Genomic DNA, 22,125 nt, shown 5'->3' on the forward strand with positions numbered 1-22,125 from the left:
TCCGAAAGGGCCCATTTTGTGAGATGAATAAAAATATCGATATTTTATGTAATTGAGTTATATGTATTTGTAGAAAAATTTGTATTCCCCTATTGGCCGGGTTTAGATAGCTATAATTGTCATTAGATAAATGATTTCTGTTGATAACGAAATTTTGATCCCGGCAAATAGTTTACAACCACCCGAAAGGGTCCATTTTATTATATAAATGAAAGTATTGATATTTTATTTAATTGGGTTATATTTGTTTGTTGAAAAACCTGTCTTCCCCTATTGGCCGGGTTTAAATAGCTATAACTGTCATTAGATCAATGATTTAATCTGTTGATAACAAAATTTTGATCCCGGCAAATAGGGGATTATTGTCCGAAATGGCCCATTTTGTGATGTAAATGAAAATATCGATATTTCATGTAATTGAGCTTTATTTATTTGTTGAAAAACCTGCCTTCCCCTATTGGGCGAGTTAACATAGCTATAAATGTCCTTAGATAAATGATTTTTGTTGATAAGGAAGGTTTGATCCCGGTAAATAGTTTACAACCACCCGAAAGGGTCCATTTTATGATATAAATGAAAATATTAATATTTTATGTAATTGAGTTATATGTGTTTGTATTAATATCTGTATTTCCCTATTGGCCGGGTTTAAACAGCTATAACTGTCATTAGATCAATGATTTCTGTTGATAACAAAATTTTAATCCCGGCAAAGGGGGGATAACTGTTCGAGATGGCAAATTTAGTGATATAAATGAAAATATCGACATTTTATGTAATTGAGCTTTAGTTGTTTGTTGAAAAACCTGTCTTCCCCTATTGACCGAGTTTACATGGCTATAATTGTCCTTAGATAAATGATTTCTGTTGATAACTAAGGTTTGATCCCTGCAAATAGTTCAAAACCACCCGAAAGGGTCCATTTTATGATATAAATGAAAATATTGATATTTTATGTGATTGAGTTATATGTGTTTGTATAAAAATCTGTATTTCCCTATTGGCCGGGTTTAGATAGCTATAACTGTCATCAGATGAATGATTTCTGTTGATAACAAGATTTTTATCCCGCCAAATAGGGGATAACTGTCCTTGAGGGCCCATGTTGTGATGTAAATGAAAATATCGATATTTTATGTAATTGAGCTTTATTTGTTTGTCGAAAAACCTGTCTTCCCCAATTGGGCGAGTTTACATAGCTATAATTGTCCTTAGATAAATGATTTCTGTTGATAAGGAAGGTTTGATCCCGGCAAATAGTTTACAACCACCCGAAAGGGTCCATTTTATGATATAAATGAAAATATTGATATTTTATGTAATTGAGTTATATGTGTTTGTATAAAAATCTGTATTTCCCTATTGGCCGGGTTTAGATAGCTATAACTGTCCTTAGATAAATGATTTCTGTTGATAACAAAATTTTTATCCCGGCAAATAGGAGATAACTGTCCGAAATGGCTCATTTTGGGATATAAATGAAAATATCGAAATTTTATGTAATTGAGTTATATATGTTTGTTGAAAAACCTCTCTTCCGCTATTTGCGAGGTTCAAATGTATAGCAGTCATAAGACAAATGATATCTGTTGACAGAGAATTTTTGAGCCTCGCCAATAGGGGATAACTGTCTGAAAGGGCCCATTTTGTGAGATGAATAAAAATATCGATATTTTATGTAATTGAGTTATATGTATTTGTAGAAAAATTTGTATTCCCCTATTGGCCGGGTTTAGATAGCTATAATTGTCATTAGATAAATGATTTCTGTTGATAACGAAATTTTGATCCCGGCAAATAGTTTACAACCACCCGAAAGGGTCCATTTTATTATATAAATGAAAGTATTGATATTTTATTTAATTGGGTTATATTTGTTTGTTGAAAAACCTGTCTTCCCCTATTGGCCGGGTTTAAATAGCTATAACTGTCATTAGATCAATGATTTAATCTGTTGATAACAAAATTTTGATCCCGGCAAATAGGGGATTATTGTCCGAAATGGCCCATTTTGTGATGTAAATGAAAATATCGATATTTCATGTAATTGAGCTTTATTTATTTGTTGAAAAACCTGCCTTCCCCTATTGGGGGAGTTAACATAGCTATAAATGTCCTTAGATAAATGATTTTTGTTGATAAGGAAGGTTTGATCCCGGTAAATAGTTTACAACCACCCGAAAGGGTCCATTTTATGATATAAATGAAAATATTAATATTTTATGTAATTGAGTTATATGTGTTTGTATTAATATCTGTATTTCCCTATTGGCCGGGTTTAAACAGCTATAACTGTCATTAGATCAATGATTTCTGTTGATAACAAAATTTTAATCCCGGCAAAGAGGGGATAACTGTCCGAGATGGCCCATTTAGTGATATAAATGAAAATATCGACATTTTATGTAATTGAGCTTTAGTTGTTTGTTGAAAAACCTGTCTTCCCCTATTGACCGAGTTTACATGGCTATAATTGTCCTTAGATAAATGATTTCTGTTGATAACTAAGGTTTGATCCCGGCAAATAGTTCAAAACCACCCGAAAGGGTCCATTTTATGATATAAATGAAAATATTGATATTTTATGTAATTGAGTTATAAGTGTTTGTAAAAAAACCTTTGTTGCTCTATTGGTCGGGTTTAGAGAGCTATAACTGTCATTACATAAATGATTCATGTTGATAACGAAGTTTTGAGCAAGAGAAATAGGGGATAACTGTCCGAGAAGGCCCATTTTGTGATATAAATGAAAATATCGATATTTCATGTAATTGAGTTATATATGTTTGTAGAAAAACCTTTCTTCCCCTATTTGCCTGGTTTAGATAGCTATCACTGTTATTAGATAAATGGTTCCTGTTGACAACGAAGGTTTGGACCCGACCAATAAGGGATAGCTGCCCGAAATTGCCCATTTTGTGATATAAATGAAAATATCGATAATTTATGTTATTGAGTTATATTTGTTTGTTGAAAAACCTGTCTTCCCCCATTGGCCGAGTTTACATAGCTATAATTGTCCTTAGATAAATGATTTGTGTTGATAACAAAATTTTGATCCCGGCAAATAACTGTCCGAGATGGCCCATTTTGTGATATAAATGAAAATATCGATATTTTATGTTATTGAGTTTGTTGAAAATCCTTTCTTCGCCTATATGCCGGGTTTATATAGCTATAATTGTCCTTAGATAAAAGATTTCTATTTGCAATAAAAAATTTGAGCCCGGCAAATAGGGGATAACTGTCCGAGAGGCCCCATTTTGTGATGTAAATGAAAATATCGATATTTTATGTAATTGAGCTTTATTTGTTTGTTGAAAAACCTGTCTTCCCCTATTGACCGAGTTTACATGGCTATAATTGTCCTTAGATAAATGATTTCTGTTGATAACTAAGGTTTGATCCCGGCAAATAGTTAAAAACCACCCGAAAGGGTCCATTTTATGATATAAATGAAAATATTGATATTTTATGTAATTGAGTTATATGTGTTTGTATAAAAATCTGTATTCCCCTATTGGCCGGGTTTAGATAGCTATAACTGTCATCTGATGAATGATTTCTGTTGATAACAAGATTTTTATCCCGCCAAATAGGGGATAACTGTCCTTGAGGGCCCATTTTGTGATGTAAATGAAAATATCGATATTTTATGTAATTGAGCTTTATTTGTTTGTCGAAAAACCTGTCTTCCCCAATTGGGCGAGTTTACATAGCTATAATTGTCCTTAGATAAATGATTTCTGTTGATAAGGAAGGTTTGATCCCGGCAAATAGTTTACAACCACCCGAAAGGGTCCATTTTATGATATAAATGAAAATATTGATATTTTATGTAATTGAGTTATATGTGTTTGTATAAAAATCTGTATTTCCCTATTGGCCGGGTTTAGATAGCTATAACTGTCCTTAGATAAATGATTTCTGTTGATAACAAAATTTTTATCCCGGCAAATAGGAGATAACTGTCCGAAATGGCTCATTTTGGGATATAAATGAAAATATCGAAATTTTATGTAATTGAGTTATATATGTTTGTTGAAAAACCTCTCTTCCGCTATTTGCGGGGTTCAAATGTATAACAGTCATAAGACAAATGATATCTGTTGACAGAGAATTTTTGAGCCTCGCCAATAGGGGATAACTGTCCGAAAGGGCCCATTTTGTGAGATGAATAAAAATATCGATATTTTATGTAATTGAGTTATATGTATTTGTAAAAAATTTGTATTCCCCTATTGGCCGGGTTTAGATAGCTATAATTGTCATGAGATAAATGATATCTGTTGATAACGAAATTTTAATCCCGGCAAATAGTTTACAACCACCCGAAAGGGTCCATTTTATTATATAAATGAAAGTATTGATATTTTATTTAATTGGGTTATATTTGTTTGTTGAAAAACCTGTCTTCCCCTATTGGCCGGGTTTAGATAGCTATAACTGTCATTAGATCAATGATTTAATCTGTTGATAACAAAATTTTGATCCCGGCAAATAGGGGATAATTGTCCGAAATGGCCCATTTTGTGATGTAAATGAAAATATCGATATTTCATGTAATTGAGCTTTATTTATTTGTTGAAAAACCTGCCTTCCCCTATTGGGCGAGTTTACATAGCTATAAATGTCCTTAGATAAATGATTTTTGTTGATAAGGAAGGTTTGATCCCGGCAAATAGCTTACAACCACCCGAAAGGGTCCATTTTATGATATAAATGAAAATATTAATATTTTATGTAATTGAGTTATATGTGTTTGTATTAATATCTGTATTTCCCTATTGGCCGGGTTTAAACAGCTATAACTGTCATTAGATCAATGATTTCTGTTGATAACAAAATGTTAATCCCGGCAAAGAGGGGATAACTGTCCGAGATGGCCCATTTAGTGATATAAATGAAAATATCGACATTTTATGTAATTGAGCTTTAGTTGTTTGTTGAAAAACCTGTCTTCCCCTATTGACCGAGTTTACATGGCTATAATTGTCCTTAGATAAATGATTTCTGTTGATAACTAAGGTTTGATCCCGGCAAATAGTTAAAAAACATCCGAAAGGGTCCATTTTATGATATAAATGAAAATATTGGTATTTTATGTGATTGAGTTATATGTGTTTGTATAAAAATCTGTATTTCCCTATTGGCCGGGTTGAGATAGCTATAACTGTCATCTGATGAATGATTTCTGTTGATAACAAGATTTTTATCCCGCCAAATAGTTAAAAAACACCCGAAAGGGTCCATTTTATGATGTAATGAAAATATTGATATTTTATGTAATTGAGTTATATGTGTTTGTAAAAAAACCTTTGTTACCCTATTGGTCGGGTTTAGATAGCTATAACTGTCATTACATAAATGATTCATGTTGATAACGAAGTTTTGAACAAGAGAAATAGGGGATAACTGTCCGAGAAGGCCCATTTTGTGATATAAATGAAAATATCGATATTTCATGTAATTGAGTTATATATGTTTGTAGAAAAACCTTTCTTCCCCTATTGGCAGGGTTTAGATAGCTATCACTGTTATTAGATAAATGGTTCCTGTTGACAACGAAGGTTTGGACCCCACCAATAAGGGATAGCTGCCCGAAATTGCCCATTTTGTGATATAAATGAAAATATCGATAATTTATGTTATTGAGTTATATTTGTTTGTTGAAAAACCTGTCTTCCCCCATTTTCCGAGTTTACATAGCTATAATTGTCCTTAGATAAATGATTTGTGTTGATAACAAAATTTTGATCCCGGCAAATAGGGGATAACTGTCCGAGATGGCCCATTTTGTGATATAAATGAAAATATCGATATTTTATGTTATTGAGTTTGTTGAAAAACCAATCTTCGCCTATATGCCGGGTTTATATAGCTATAATTGTCCTTAGATAAAAGATTTCTGTTTGCAATAAAAATTTGAGTCCGGCAAATAGGGGATAACTGTCCGAGAGGCCCCATTTTGTGATGTAAATGAAAATATCGATATTTTATGTAATTGAGCTTTATTTGTTAGTTGAAAAACCTGTCTTCCCCTATTGACCCAGTTTACATGGCTATAATTGTCCTTAGATAAATGATTTCTGTTGATAACTAAGGTTTGATCCCGGCAAATAGTTAAAAACCACCTGAAAGGGTCCATTTTATGATATAAATGAAAATATTGATATTTTATGTGATTAAGTTATATGTGTTTGTATAAAAATCTGTATTCCCCTATTGGCCGGGTTTAGATAGCTATAACTGTCATCTGATGAATGATTTCTGTTGATAACAAGATATTTATCCCGCCAAATAGGGGATAACTGTCCTTGAGGGCCCATTTTGTGATGTAAATGAAAATATCGATATTTTATGTAATTGAGCTTTATTTGTTTGTCGAAAAACCTGTCTTCCCCAATTGGGCGAGTTTACATAGCTATAATTGTCCTTAGATAAATGATTTCTGTTGATAAGGAAGGTTTGATCCCGGCAAATAGTTTACAACCACCCGAAAGGGTCCATTTTATGATATAAATGAAAATATTGATATTTTATGTAATTGAGTTATATGTGTTTGTTGAAAAACCTGTCTTCCCCTATTGGCCGGGTTTAGATAGCTATAACTGTCATTAGATCAATGATTTAATCTGTTGATAACAAAATTTTGATCCCGGCAAATAGGGGATAATTGTCCGAAATGGAACATTTTGTGATGTAAATGAAAATATCGATATTTCATGTAATTGAGCTTTATTTATTTGTTGAAAAACCTGCCTTCCCCTATTGGGCGAGCTTACATAGCTATAAATGTCCTTAGATAAATGATGTTTGTTGATAAGGAAGGTTTGATCCCGGCAAATAGTTTACAACCACCCGAAAGGGTCCATTTTATGATATAAATGAAAATATTGATATTTTATGTGATTGAGTTATATGTGTTTGTATAAAAATCTGTATTTTCCTATTAGCCGGGTTTAGATAGCTATAACTGTCCTTAGATAAATGATTTCTGTTGATAACAAAATTTTTATCCCGGCAAATAGGAGATAACTGTCCGAAATGGCTCATTTTGGGATATAAATGAAAATATCGAAATTTTATGTAATTGAGTTATATATGTTTGTTGAAAAACCTCTCTTCCGCTATTTGCGGGGTTCAAATGTATAACAGTCATAAGACAAATGATATCTGTTGACAGAGAATTTTTGAGCCTCGCCAATAGGGGATAACTGTCCGAAAGGGCCCATTTTGTGAGATGAATAAAAATATCGATATTTTATGTAATTGAGTTATATGTATTTGTAGAAAAATTTGTATTCCCCTATTGGCCGGGTTTAGATAGCTATAATTGTCATTAGATAAATGATTTCTGTTGATAACGAAATTTTGATCCCGGCAAATAGGGGATAATTGTCCGAAATGGCCCATTTTGTGATGTAAATGAAAATATCGATATTTCATGTAATTGAGCTTTATTTATTTGTTGAAAAACCTGCCTTCCCAAATTGGGCGAGTTTACATAGCTATTAATGTCCTTAGATACATGATTTTTGTTGATAAGGAAGGTTTGATCCCGGCAAATAGTTTACAACCACCCGAAAGGGTCCATTTTATGATATAAATGAAAATATTGATATTTTATGTAATTGGGTTATATTTGTTTGTTGAAAAACCCTTCTTCCCCTATTGGCCGGGTTAAGATAGCTATAACTGTCATTAGATCAATGATTTCTGTTGATAACAAAATTTTGATCCCGGCAAATAGGGGATAACTGTCCGAGATGGCCCATTTTATGATATAAATGGAAATATCGACATTTTATGTAATTGAGCTTTATTTGAATGTTGAAAAACGTGTCTTCCCCCATTGGCCGAGTTTACATAGCTATAATTGTCCTTAGATAAATGATTTGTGTTGATAACAAAATTTTGATCCCGACAAATAGGGGATAATTGTCCGAAATGGCCCATTTTGTGATGTAAATGAAAATATCGATATTTCATGTAATTGAGCTTTATTTATTTGTTGAAAAACCTGCCTTCCCAAATTGGGCGAGGTTACATAGCTATTAATGTCCTTAGATACATGATTTTTGTTGATAAGGAAGGTTTGATCCCGGCAAATAGTTTACAACCACCCGAAAGGGTCCATTTTATGATATAAATGAAAATATTGATATTTTATGTAATTGGGTTATATTTGTTTGTTGAAAAACCCTTCTTCCCCTATTGGCCGGGTTAAGATAGCTATAACTGTCATTAGATCAATGATTTCTGTTGATAACAAAATTTTGATCCCGGCAAATAGGGGATAACTGTCCGAGATGGCCCATTTTGTGATATAAATGGAAATATCGACATTTTATGTAATTGAGCTTTATTTGATTGTTGAAAAACGTGTCTTCCCCCATTGGCCGAGTTTACATAGCTATAATTGTCCTTAGATAAATGATTTGTGTTGATAACAAAATTTTGATCCCGACAAATAGGGGATAATTGTCCGAAATGGCCCATTTTGTGATGTAAATGAAAATATCGATATTTCATGTAATTGAGCTTTATTTATTTGTTGAAAAACCTGCCTTCCCCTATTGGGCGAGTTTACATAGCTATAAATGTCCTTAGATAAATGATTTTTGTTGATAAGGAAGGTTTGATCCCGGCAAATAGCTTACAACCACCCGAAAGGGTCCATTTTATGATATAAATGAAAATATTAATATTTTATGTAATTGAGTTATATGTGTTTGTATATATATCTGTATTTCCCTATTGGCCGGGTTTAAACAGCTATAACTGTCATTAGATCAATGATTTCTGTTGATAACAAAATTTTAATCCCGGCAAAGAGGGGATAACTGTCCGAGATGGCCCATTTAGTGATATAAATGAAAATATCGACATTTTATGTAATTGAGCTTTAGTTGTTTGTTGAAAAACCTGTCTTCCCCTATTGACCGAGTTTACATGGCTATAATTGTCCTTAGATAAATGATTTCTGTTGATAACTAAGGTTTGATCCCGGCAAATAGTTAAAAAACATCCGAAAGGGTCCATTTTATGATATAAATGAAAATATTGATATTTTATGTAATTGAGTTATATGTGTTTGTTGAAAAACCTGTCTTCCCCTATTGGCCGGGTTTAGATAGCTATAACTGTCATTAGATCAATGATTTAATCTGTTGATAACAAAATTTTGATCCCGGCAAATAGGGGATAATTGTCCGAAATGGAACATTTTGTGATGTAAATGAAAATATCGATATTTCATGTAATTGAGCTTTATTTATTTGTTGAAAAACCTGCCTTCCCCTATTGGGCGAGCTTACATAGCTATAAATGTCCTTAGATAAATGATGTTTGTTGATAAGGAAGGTTTGATCCCGGCAAATAGTTTACAACCACCCGAAAGGGTCCATTTTATGATATAAATGAAAATATTGATATTTTATGTGATTGAGTTATATGTGTTTGTATAAAAATCTGTATTTTCCTATTAGCCGGGTTTAGATAGCTATAACTGTCCTTAGATAAATGATTTCTGTTGATAACAAAATTTTTATCCCGGCAAGTAGGAGATAACTGTCCGAAATGGCTCATTTTGGGATATAAATGAAAATATCGAAATTTTATGTAATTGAGTTATATATGTTTGTTGAAAAACCTCTCTTCCGCTATTTGCGGGGTTCAAATGTATAACAGTCATAAGACAAATGATATCTGTTGACAGAGAATTTTTGAGCCTCGCCAATAGGGCATGACGCAAATCTCTCGTTTGAAGAGGCTACACGCCAGTAAATAATGCCAGTGCATATCTTGGCAATCAATGACTTAAAGTCAAAGATATAAAACACCTGTTTCTTGACCCTGGCCTAATCTAAGCATCAGTCATCGCCACAGCGCCACAGGAGGGGGGGGGGGGGGGCACCGCGAGAGGAGGAGATTGTTTTGGTTTTGGCATGGGCCATGTAGCTCCATGGTGCCTTTGTGTGTGTACGTGTGTGTGTGTGAGTGTAGACATTCAGCGTATGCAGACAGAGCATGCCTGTACTGTAGTGACCGGAACTATTGTCATTCCATTTTGCTCTCCCCTTCTCCCTCCCCCATCTCTCCCCCCTCTCCCTCCCTCTCTCCCCCTCGCTCTCCCTCTCTCTCTCTATGTCTCTCTCTCTCTCTCTCCCCCTCTCTCTCTTTCTCAATGATCCAGTCAGCAGGCTGATTGTAACCAGGGAGGTAGTCTCACCTCCCCGTTGTAACTCACTGCCAAATAGCACATTGTCAGCACCGGCAAACTGGCAATGCTCTCCTTCTTATTCCTGTATTTTCGTTATTTACGGGTCAATTTTTTTCGTTCGAAATGTGAAATGGATGACCATAGAATTTCTCAATAGAATATAAAATTGAAAACTTTAGAAAGGATAGAGAAAATTGAGTTCACTTTGAATGGTCTGCCACAGGCAGATATCCTTATCATGCTCTTACGTAATACGACAGCTGCTTTCTCAATGATCCAGTCAGCAGGCTGATTGTAACCAGGGAGGTAGTCTCACCTCCCCGTTGTAACTCACTGCCAAATAGCACATTGTCAGCACCGGCAAACTGGCAATGCTCTCCTTCTTATTCCTGTATTTTCGTTATTTACGGGTCAATTTTTTTGGTTCGAAATGTAAAATGGATGACCATAGAATTTCTCAATAGAATATAAAATTGAAAACTTTAGAAAGGATAGAGAAAATTGAGTTCACTTTGAATGGTCTGCCACAGGCAGATATCCTTATCATGCTCTTACGTAATAAGACAGCTGCTTTCTCATTGTAGTCAGCAGGCTGATTGTAACCAGGGAGTAGTCTCACCTCCCCGTTGTAACTCACTGCCAAATAGCACCGGCAAACTGGCAATGCTCTCCTTCTTATTCCTGTATTTTCGTTATTTACGGGTCAATCTTTTTCGTTCGAAATGTAAAATGGATGACCATAGAATTTCTCAATAGAATATAAAATTGAAAACTTTAAAAAGGATAGAGAAAATTGAGTTCACTTTGAATGGTCTGCCACAGGCAGATATCCTTATCATGCTCTTACGTAATACGACAGCTGCTGGAGTCATCAAACCCTGGCTTGGCCTCCAGGTTTGTCACGCCTGAGCAGAAAGCTTATTTGCAATGGACAAGTACTTCGACTCCCAACTCCCAAACGACAAATATACGCACCCCACTTTGGGTATTCCCCAGTTGGGGACTCGCCTCAAACGAGGGATTGACGGCATGGGATAACTGTCCGAAAGGGCCCATTTTGTGAGATGAATAAAAATATCGATATTTTATGTAATTGAGTTATATGTATTTGTAGAAAAATTTGTATTCCCCTATTGGCCGGGTTTAGATAGCTATAATTGTCATTAGATAAATGATTTCTGTTGATAACGAAATTTTGATCCCGGCAAATAGGGGATAATTGTCCGAAATGGCCCATTTTGTGATGTAAATGAAAATATCGATATTTCATGTAATTGAGCTTTATTTATTTGTTGAAAAACCTGCCTTCCCAAATTGGGCGAGTTTACATAGCTATTAATGTCCTTAGATACATGATTTTTGTTGATAAGGAAGGTTTGATCCCGGCAAATAGTTTACAACCACCCGAAAGGGTCCATTTTATGATATAAATGAAAATATTGATATTTTATGTAATTGGGTTATATTTGTTTGTTGAAAAACCCTTCTTCCCCTATTGGCCGGGTTAAGATAGCTATAACTGTCATTAGATCAATGATTTCTGTTGATAACAAAATTTTGATCCCGGCAAATAGGGGATAACTGTCCGAGATGGCCCATTTTATGATATAAATGGAAATATCGACATTTTATGTAATTGAGCTTTATTTGAATGTTGAAAAACGTGTCTTCCCCCATTGGCCGAGTTTACATAGCTATAATTGTCCTTAGATAAATGATTTGTGTTGATAACAAAATTTTGATCCCGACAAATAGGGGATAATTGTCCGAAATGGCCCATTTTGTGATGTAAATGAAAATATCGATATTTCATGTAATTGAGCTTTATTTATTTGTTGAAAAACCTGCCTTCCCAAATTGGGCGAGGTTACATAGCTATTAATGTCCTTAGATACATGATTTTTGTTGATAAGGAAGGTTTGATCCCGGCAAATAGTTTACAACCACCCGAAAGGGTCCATTTTATGATATAAATGAAAATATTGATATTTTATGTAATTGGGTTATATTTGTTTGTTGAAAAACCCTTCTTCCCCTATTGGCCGGGTTAAGATAGCTATAACTGTCATTAGATCAATGATTTCTGTTGATAACAAAATTTTGATCCCGGCAAATAGGGGATAACTGTCCGAGATGGCCCATTTTGTGATATAAATGGAAATATCGACATTTTATGTAATTGAGCTTTATTTGATTGTTGAAAAACGTGTCTTCCCCCATTGGCCGAGTTTACATAGCTATAATTGTCCTTAGATAAATGATTTGTGTTGATAACAAAATTTTGATCCCGACAAATAGGGGATAATTGTCCGAAATGGCCCATTTTGTGATGTAAATGAAAATATCGATATTTCATGTAATTGAGCTTTATTTATTTGTTGAAAAACCTGCCTTCCCCTATTGGGCGAGTTTACATAGCTATAAATGTCCTTAGATAAATGATTTTTGTTGATAAGGAAGGTTTGATCCCGGCAAATAGTTTACAACCACCCGAAAGGGTCCATTTTATGATATAAATGAAAATATTAATATTTTATGAATTGAGTTATATGTGTTTGTATTAATATCTGTATTTCCCTATTGACCGGGTTTAAACAGCTATAACTGTCATTAGATCAATGATTTCTGTTGATAACAAAATTTTAATCCCGGCAAAGAGGGGATAACTGTCCGAGATGGCCCATTTAGTGATATAAATGAAAATATCGACATTTTATGTAATCGAGCTTTATTTGTTTGTTGAAAAACCTGTCTTCCCCTATTGACCCAGTTTACATGGCTATAATTGTCCTTAGATAAATGATTTCTGTTGATAACTAAGGTTTGATCCCGGCAAATAGTTAAAAACCACCCGAAAGGGTCCATTTTATGATATAAATGAAAATATTGATATTTTATGTAATTGAGTTATATGTGTTTGTAAAAAAACCTTTGTTACTCTATTGGTCGGGTTTAGATAGCTATAACTGTCATTACATAAATGATTCATGTTGATAACGAAGTTTTGAGCAAGAGAAATAGGGGATAACTGTCCGAGAAGGCCCATTTTGTGATATAAATGAAAATATCGATATTTCATGTAATTGAGTTATATATGTTTGTAGAAAAAACTTTCTTCCCCTATTTGCCGGGTTTAGATAGCTATCACTGTTATTAGATAAATGGTTCCTGTTGACAACGAAGGTTTGGACCCGACCAATAAGGGATAGCTGCCCGAAATTGCCCATTTTGTGATATAAATGAAAATATCGATAATTTATGTTATTGAGTTATATTTGTTTGTTGAAAAACCTGTCTTCCCCCATTGGCCGAGTTTACATAGCTATAATTGTCCTTAGATAAATGATTTGTGTTGATAACAAAATTTTGATCCCGGCAAATAGGGGATAACTGTCCGAGATGGCCCATTTTGTGATATAAATGAAAATATCGATATTTTATGTTATTGAGTTTGTTGAAAAACCAATCTTCGCCTATATGCCGGGTTTATATAGCTATAATTGTCCTTAGATAAAAGATTTCTGTTTGCAATAAAAATTTGAGTCCGGCAAATAGGGGATAACTGTCCGAGAGGCCCCATTTTGTGATGTAAATGAAAATATCGATATTTTATGTAATTGAGCTTTATTTGTTTGTTGAAAAACCTGTCTTCCCCTATTGACCGAGTTTACATGGCTATAATTGTCCTTAGATAAATGATTTCTGTTGATAACTAAGGTTTGATCCCGGCAAATAGTTAAAAACCACCCGAAAGGGTCCATTTTATGATATAAATGAAAATATTGATATTTTATGTGATTGAGTTATATGTGTTTGTATAAAAATCTGTATTCCCCTATTGGCCGGGTTTAGATAGCTATAACTGTCATCTGATGAAAAATATTTCTGTTGATAACAAGATATTTATCCCGCCAAATAGGGGATAACTGTCCTTGAGGGCCCATTTTGTGATGTAAATCAAAATATCGATATTTTATGTAATTGAGCTTTATTTGTTTGTCGAAAAACCTGTCTTCCCCAATTGGGCGAGTTTACATAGCTATAATTGTCCTTAGATAAATGATTTCTGTTGATAAGGAAGGTTTGATCCCGGCAAATAGTTTACAACCACCTTCTTCAGAAAACTAACTACATGTTATTCAGTAAGTCTATAGAAGTTTTACGCACAGATATCATCTTTGATGACGTTCATTTAGAGCGTGTATCACATACAAAGTTTCTCGGTATTACAGTAGACGATAAACTTTCGTGGAAGCCTCATATCATTAATATTAGTAAAATAATTTCGCGTAATATTGGTATTATTAATAGACTTAAATCTCATATCCCGTCGTCTTCCTTGCTGACGTTGTATTTTTCATTGATATTACCTTATTTAAATTATGGAATTTTAGCATGGGGCAGTGCCCATCAAACTTTATTAGATAGATTATTGTTATTACAAAAAAAGGCACTTCGTATCATTTGTGGCGTTTCTCCATGTTCCCATGCAGATCCATTATTTGTTAGATATAAGATTTTAAAAATCAAAGATTTGTTTTTCTTTCAGCTGGGTCAGTTTATGTTTAATTATAACACAAATGCACTTCCTAGCATTTTTGATTCAATGTTTCCACGAAATCAATCTTTTCATAATTATCCCACCAGGCGATCAAATGAGTTTCATTTACCCCTTCTGAGAACGTTATTGGCTCAAAATACATTTATATACAGTGGCCCTAGATTTTGGAATTCTTTAAGTTGTGATATAAAAAATTCTTTATCTTTGAATTCGTTTAAGCGTAAGTTAAAATTTTTTTTGTTGAATTCATATTAAGCTATATATGATTCATTACCTAGCTGGTCTTTACAGCCTAAGGGTTCATCGTCAATCATTGATTTCATCATTGTGTATTTTTTACATTATCTTATTTGTATAAACTTTGTTCGGCTGATCGAGCTGAAACACCTCAATTCCCTCTTCTGATCCAGATGTACAGCACCTCAATTTCATCTTCTGATCCCGATGTTCAGCGTGTTGGCTTTTCCTTTCACTTCCTTTTTCTTTCTCTCCTTTCTTTCCATTGTTCTTTTGTGTTTTATTACTGTCATGGTATACCCTACTGTAAAGTCATGTAAAGTCGTTGTGTTTCTACTGTCTTGTTCTGTCCTGTCTTGTTCTCTCCTGTCTTTGTAAAAAAAAAAGTTCAATGTATTCACTAGAATCCTTTGAGTGGTTCACAATTTACAAGCATGCTTTTCAGTGAACCTCTCAGTTCTTTCTTTCTTTTTTTCCCCTCCAAACATAACTTTGTATTTTGCCGATATGCATGTATAATTTCGTATTTGTTAAACATTATCTACCATGTAAAGTCGAATACATGCCTATGTTATATCTTCTGATTCATTTCGTGTTATGTTTGACGAAAAAGAAAGAAGGAATGAAATAAATGAAATGAAATGAAATGAAATGAAAGGGTCCATTTTATGATATAAATGAAAATATTGATATTTTATGTAATTGAGTTATATGTGTTTGTTGAAAAACCTGTCTTCCCCTATTGGCCGAGTTTAGATAGCTATAACTGTCATTAGATCAATGATTTAATCTGTTGATAACAAAATTTTGATCCCGGACAATAGGGGATAATTGTCCGAAATGGAACATTTTGTGATGTAAATGAAAATATCGATATTTCATGTAATTGAGCTTTATTTATTTGTTGAAAAACCTGCCTTCCCCTATTGGGCGACCTTACATAGCTATAAATGTCCTTAGATAAATGATGTTTGTTGATAAGGAAGGTTTGATCCCGGCAAATAGTTTACAACCACCCGAAAGGGTCCATTTTATGATATAAATGAAAATATTGATATTTTATGTGATTGAGTTATATGTGTTTGTATAAAAATCTGTATTTTCCTATTGGCCGGGTTTAGATAGCTATAACTGTCCTTAGATAAATGATTTCTGTTGATAACAAAATTTTTATCCCGGCAAATAGGAGATAACTGTCCGAAATGGCTCATTTTGTATGGGATATAAATGAAAATATCGAAATTTTATGTAATTGAGTTATATATGTTTGTTGAAAACCTCTCTTCCGCTATTTGCGGGGTTTATATATGTATAACAGTCATAAGACAAATGATAACTGTTGACAGAGAATTTTTGAGCCTCGCCAATAGGGGATAACTGTCCGAAAGGGCCCATTTTGTGAGATGAATGAAAATATCGATATTTTATGTAATTGAGTTATATGTATTTGTAGAAAAATTTGTTTTCCCCTATTGGCCGGGTTTAGATACCTATAATTGTCATTAGATAAATGATTTCTGTTGATAACGAAATTTTGATCCCGGCAAATAGTTTACAACCACCCGAAAGGGTCCATTTTATTATAGAAATGAAAGTATTGATATTTTATGTAATTGGGTTATATTTGTTTGTTGAAAATCCTGTCTTCCCCTATTGGCCGGGTTTAGATAGCTATAACTGTCATTAGATCAATGATTTAATCTGTTGATAACAAAATTTTGATCCCGGCAAATAGGGGATTATTGTCCGAAATGGCCCATTTTGTGATGTAAATGAAAATATCGATATTTCATGTAATTGAGCTTTATTTATTTGTTGAAAAACCTGCCTTCCCCTATTGGGCGAGTTTACATAGCTATAAATGTCCTTAGATAAATGATTTTTGTTGATAAGGAAGGTTTGATCCCGGTAAATAGTTTACAACCACCCGAAAGGGTCCATTTTATGATATAAATGAAAATATTAATATTTTATGTAATTGAGTTATATGTGTTTGTATTAATATCTGTATTTCCCTATTGGCCGGGTTTAAACAGCTATAACTGTCATTAGATCAATGATTTCTGTTGATAACAAAATTTTAATCCCGGCAAAGAGGGGATAACTGTCCGAGATGGCCCATTTAGTGATATAAATGAAAATATCGACATTTTATGTAATTGAGCTTTAGTTGTTTGTTGAAAAACCTGTCTTCCCCTATTGACCGAGTTTACATGGCTATAATTGTCCTTAGATAAATGATTTCTGTTGATAACTAAGGTTTGATCCCGGCAAATAGTTAAAAAACATCCGAAAGGGTCCATTTTATGATATAAATGAAAATATTGGTATTTTATGTGATTGAGTTATATGTGTTTGTATAAAAATCTGTATTCCCCTATTGGCCGGGTTTAGATAGCTATAACTGTCATCTGATGAATGATTTCTGTTGATAACAAGATTTTTATCCCGCCAAATAGTTAAAAAAACACCCGAAAGGGTCCATTTTATGATATAAATGAAAATATTGATATTTTATGTAATTGAGTTATATTTGTTTGTTGAAAAACCTGTCTTCCCCCATTTTCCGAGTTTACATAGCTATAATTGTCCTTAGATAAATGATTTGTGTTGATAACAAAATTTTGATCCCGGCAAATAGGGGATAACTGTCCGAGATGGCCCATTTTGTGATATAAATGAAAATATCGATATCTTATGTTATTGAGTTTGTTGAAAAACCAATCTTCGCCTATATGCCGGGTTTATATAGCTATAATTGTCCTTAGATAAAAGATTTCTGTTTGCAATAAAAATTTGAGTCCGGCAAATAGGGGATAACTGTCCGAGAGGCCCCATTTTGTGATGTAAATGAAAATATCGATATTTTATGTAATTGAGCTTTATTTGTTTGTTGAAAAACCTGTCTTCCCCTATTGACCGAGTTTACATGGCTATAATTGTCCTTAGATAAATGATTTCTGTTGATAACTAAGGTTTGATCCCGGCAAATAGTTAAAAACCACCCGAAAGGGTCCATTTTATGATATAAATGAAAATATTGATATTTTATGTGATTGAGTTATATGTGTTTGTATAAAAATCTGTATTCCCCTATTGGCCGGGTTTAGATAGCTATAACTGTCATCTGATGAATGATTTCTGTTGATAACAAGATATTTATCCCGCCAAATAGGGGATAACTGTCCTTGAGGGCCCATTTTGTGATGTAAATGAAAATATCGATATTTAATGTAATTGAGCTTTATTTGTTTGTCGAAAAACCTGTCTTCCCCAATTGGGCGAGTTTACATAGCTATAATTGTCCTTAGATAAATGATTTCTGTTGATAAGGAAGGTTTGATCCCGGCAAATAGTTTACAACCACCCGAAAGGGTCCATTTTATGATATAAATGAAAATATTGATATTTTATGTAATTGAGTTATATGTGTTTGTTGAAAAACCTGTCTTCCCCTATTGGCCGGGTTTAGATAGCTATAACTGTCATTAGATCAATGATTTAATCTGTTGATAACAAAATTTTGATCCCGGCAAATAGGGGATAATTGTCCGAAATGGAACATTTTGTGATGTAAATGAAAATATCGATATTTCATGTAATTGAGCTTTATTTATTTGTTGAAAAACCTGCCTTCCCCTATTGGGCGAGCTTACATAGCTATAAATGTCCTTAGATAAATGATGTTTGTTGATAAGGATGGTTTGATCCCGGCAAATAGTTTACAACCACCCGAAAGGGTCCATTTTATGATATAAATGAAAATATTGATATTTTATGTGATTGAGTTATATGTGTTTGTATAAAAATCTGTATTTTCCTATTGGCCGGGTTTAGATAGCTATAACTGTCCTTAAATAAATGATTTCTGTTGATAACAAAATTTGTAATCCCGGCAAATAGGAGATAACTGTCCGAAATGGCTCATTTTGGGATATAAATGAAAATATCGAAATTTTATGTAATTGAGTTATATATGTTTGTTGAAAACCTCTCTTCCGCTATTTTCGGGGTTAATATATGTATAACAGTCATAAGACAAATGATATCTGTTGACAGAGAATTTTTGAGCCTCGCCAATAGGGGATAACTGTCCGAAAGGGCCCATTTTGTGAGATGAATGAAAATATCGATATTTTATGTAATTGAGTTATATGTATTTGTAGAAAAATTTGTATTCCCCTATTGGCCGGGTTTAGATAGCTATAATTGTCATTAGATAAATGATTTCTGTTGATAACGAAATTTTGATCCCGGCAAATAGGGGATAATTGTCCGAAATGGCCCATTTTGTGATGTAAATGAAAATATCGATATTTCATGTAATTGAGCTTTATTTATTTGTTGAAAAACCTGCCTTCCCAAATTGGGCGAGTTTACATAGCTATTAATGTCCTTAGATACATGATTTTTGTTGATAAGGAAGGTTTGATCCCGGCAAATAGTTTACAACCACCCGAAAGGGTCCATTTTATGATATAAATGAAAATATTGATATTTTATGTAATTGGGTTATATTTGTTTGTTGAAAAACCCTTCTTCCCCTATTGGCCGGGTTAAGATAGCTATAACTGTCATTAGATCAATGAATTCTGTTGATAACAAAATTTTGATCCGGGCAAATAGGGGATAACTGTCCGAGATGGCCCATTTTGTGATATAAATGGAAATATCGACATTTTATGTAATTGAGCTTTATTTGATTGTTGAAAAACGTGTCTTCCCCTATTGGCCGAGTTTACATAGCTATAATTGTCCTTAGATAAATGATTTGTGTTGATAACAAAATTTTGATCCCGACAAATAGGGGATAATTGTCCGAAATGGCCCATTTTGTGATGTAAATGAAAATATCGATATTTCATGTAATTGAACTTTATTTATTTGTTGAAAAACCTGCCTTCCCCTATTGGGCGAGTTTACATAGCTATAAATGTCCTTAGATAAATGATTTTTGTTGATAAGGAAGGTTTGATCCCGGCAGCGATTTTTTTTTCCGTAACCCTAACGCGTCGAAATTGCCCATTGTGTCACTTGAGCAAAGACTATCATTGTACAAGTTGGTTTTTGTTTGCTACTGATACCCCGAGAGGAGGTTGAAAGAGTCAATAGAATTCACAAAATTCACAAATATGTAGGTCTGCAGCGATTGCTATTGTTAACATTGATCATGTTTAAGCCCCACAAAATCAGATTCGAAGAGGGCATTTGGTCTTGGGTAACATGGATGAACTCCTAGGTTAATTTGGGTTTATCCTCCAACTTCACAATGATTCAGAAAGGCGTAGTATATAGGCTCCCTTTTTAGTTCAGGTTCATATATATCAACGTATATGATTACATTCTCATGCAATAACATCCATGATGAAGATGAGGGAGGGAAGAGAAACTGCGGGAGGGGGGGGGGAGCTAGTAATCGTCGATTTTGATCGATGAAATCTCTCTATAAATATTTTGATTTAATCAGCTTTAAAAAGGCATTTTGGATCGGCATTTAAAAATCAAAAGATGTGCTATTTCCATAAAAATCAATTCATTTTCCTAGTCCATACATTAGTCATGTGCAAATTGCTCTAGTATCACGATTTGAATTGCTCTATCAATAATTTTTTGATGTTCACTTTATCATTGCCAACCCTATAGTCATTCTCATCACTTATCATCGTCACCTCTACCATTACGACCATCATTGAAGGAAACCAAAACCCAAAAAGAAATGTGGATTGAGTGAAAGCAGCAACATTAGTAGAACACATGCAGTGAAAGTTTAAGGAAAATCGGGCAATCGATGCAAAAGTTATGAATTTTTTTAAGTTTGAATGTTGGAACCACTGGATGCATGACATCATGTGTGGGCAACAACATAAAGAAAATATAAAGAAAACAAACATGTTTTCACTTTTCTTGAGTAATGGAAGAGCATTTGATTAACCACTTGCAGAAAGTAGGGGGAATGATACCCTTAACATAAGTCAGTATCAATCAAGTTGATGGAATGTATAATTTTATTGATTTTTTTTTTGGTGGAATTCTCTTCATATTTTCTTTACATTGTCGCCCATCATGGTCTCTTACAACACAAAAAATATAAAAACGAAAAACTTTGCATCGATTGTCCGATTTTTCCTCAAACTTTCACTGATGTATAATGCTAACGTTGCTGCGTTCACTCAATCCATATTGGTCTTTGGGTTTTGGTTTCCTTTAATATCAACCAATCATCACTACCATCATTGCTTTTATTAGATTACCATGCACGACCATAGACATCATTACTATCATTTCACAACTGGATATCATCTTATCATCATCACCACGATTATCACTCGTACCATCGTATACATATCACCACAAGCAATATCTTCCACCACAATCAATACTTTTTTCCATGTCATCAATCCATCAACAACAACTTCACGAAATCTCTTTCAAAGTTTTCAGCATCATCATCATATCATAAGTCTAAATAAGCATTGCGACTGGCAATATATTTATACTCGATCCCTCCCTCCATTGCCCACATGGCCTAGCACCCGTAATTGAAATGATGAAGAGAAACGATTGAATATTAAAACACTGATTTGTTGGTTTGTTTGTTTGTAAGAACACTAGCTCTATTCACACGTACAAAATAGCTGGTTACCGAGCGCGCTCCAAAACTCGAGAGTTCTTGTTAAACTCGCAACTTTTTATAAACTCCATGATCGATATATTATAGAAACAAACACCAGGCTTTAACTGGTATCAGATTCCCAGGTGGGTTCATGACTTTAAATGTGTATAAACCATTTGTTGTCGACTGACACCCAAAAAGGGAAGCCATGCGTGATTTGTTGTCTCGAAGTCGTGCAGTATCGTACACATAGAGCTGTGATAGAAGTTTACCAGTATATGAAGTTTATCAATATCAGCATAGCCATATTATGTTTACTATGTGTGAGAGAGAGAAAAAAAAATCAAACCCACAGCTCCGATTCTCAAGTAAAACACATTTGTAGAAGAAATTTGAAACGATCGTTTTATAATGTGTTATTTGGCACAAAATAATTTTACTTATTTTTAACAATATTAATCGATAGCCAAATGAAAATCAATTTGCCCG

The sequence above is a fragment of the Diadema antillarum genome, unplaced genomic scaffold, assembly GCF_040938485.1.
Source record: "Diadema antillarum isolate AM-2024a unplaced genomic scaffold, OU_Dant_1.0 seq00001349_RagTag, whole genome shotgun sequence".
NCBI lineage: Eukaryota > Metazoa > Echinodermata > Echinoidea > Diadematoida > Diadematidae > Diadema > Diadema antillarum.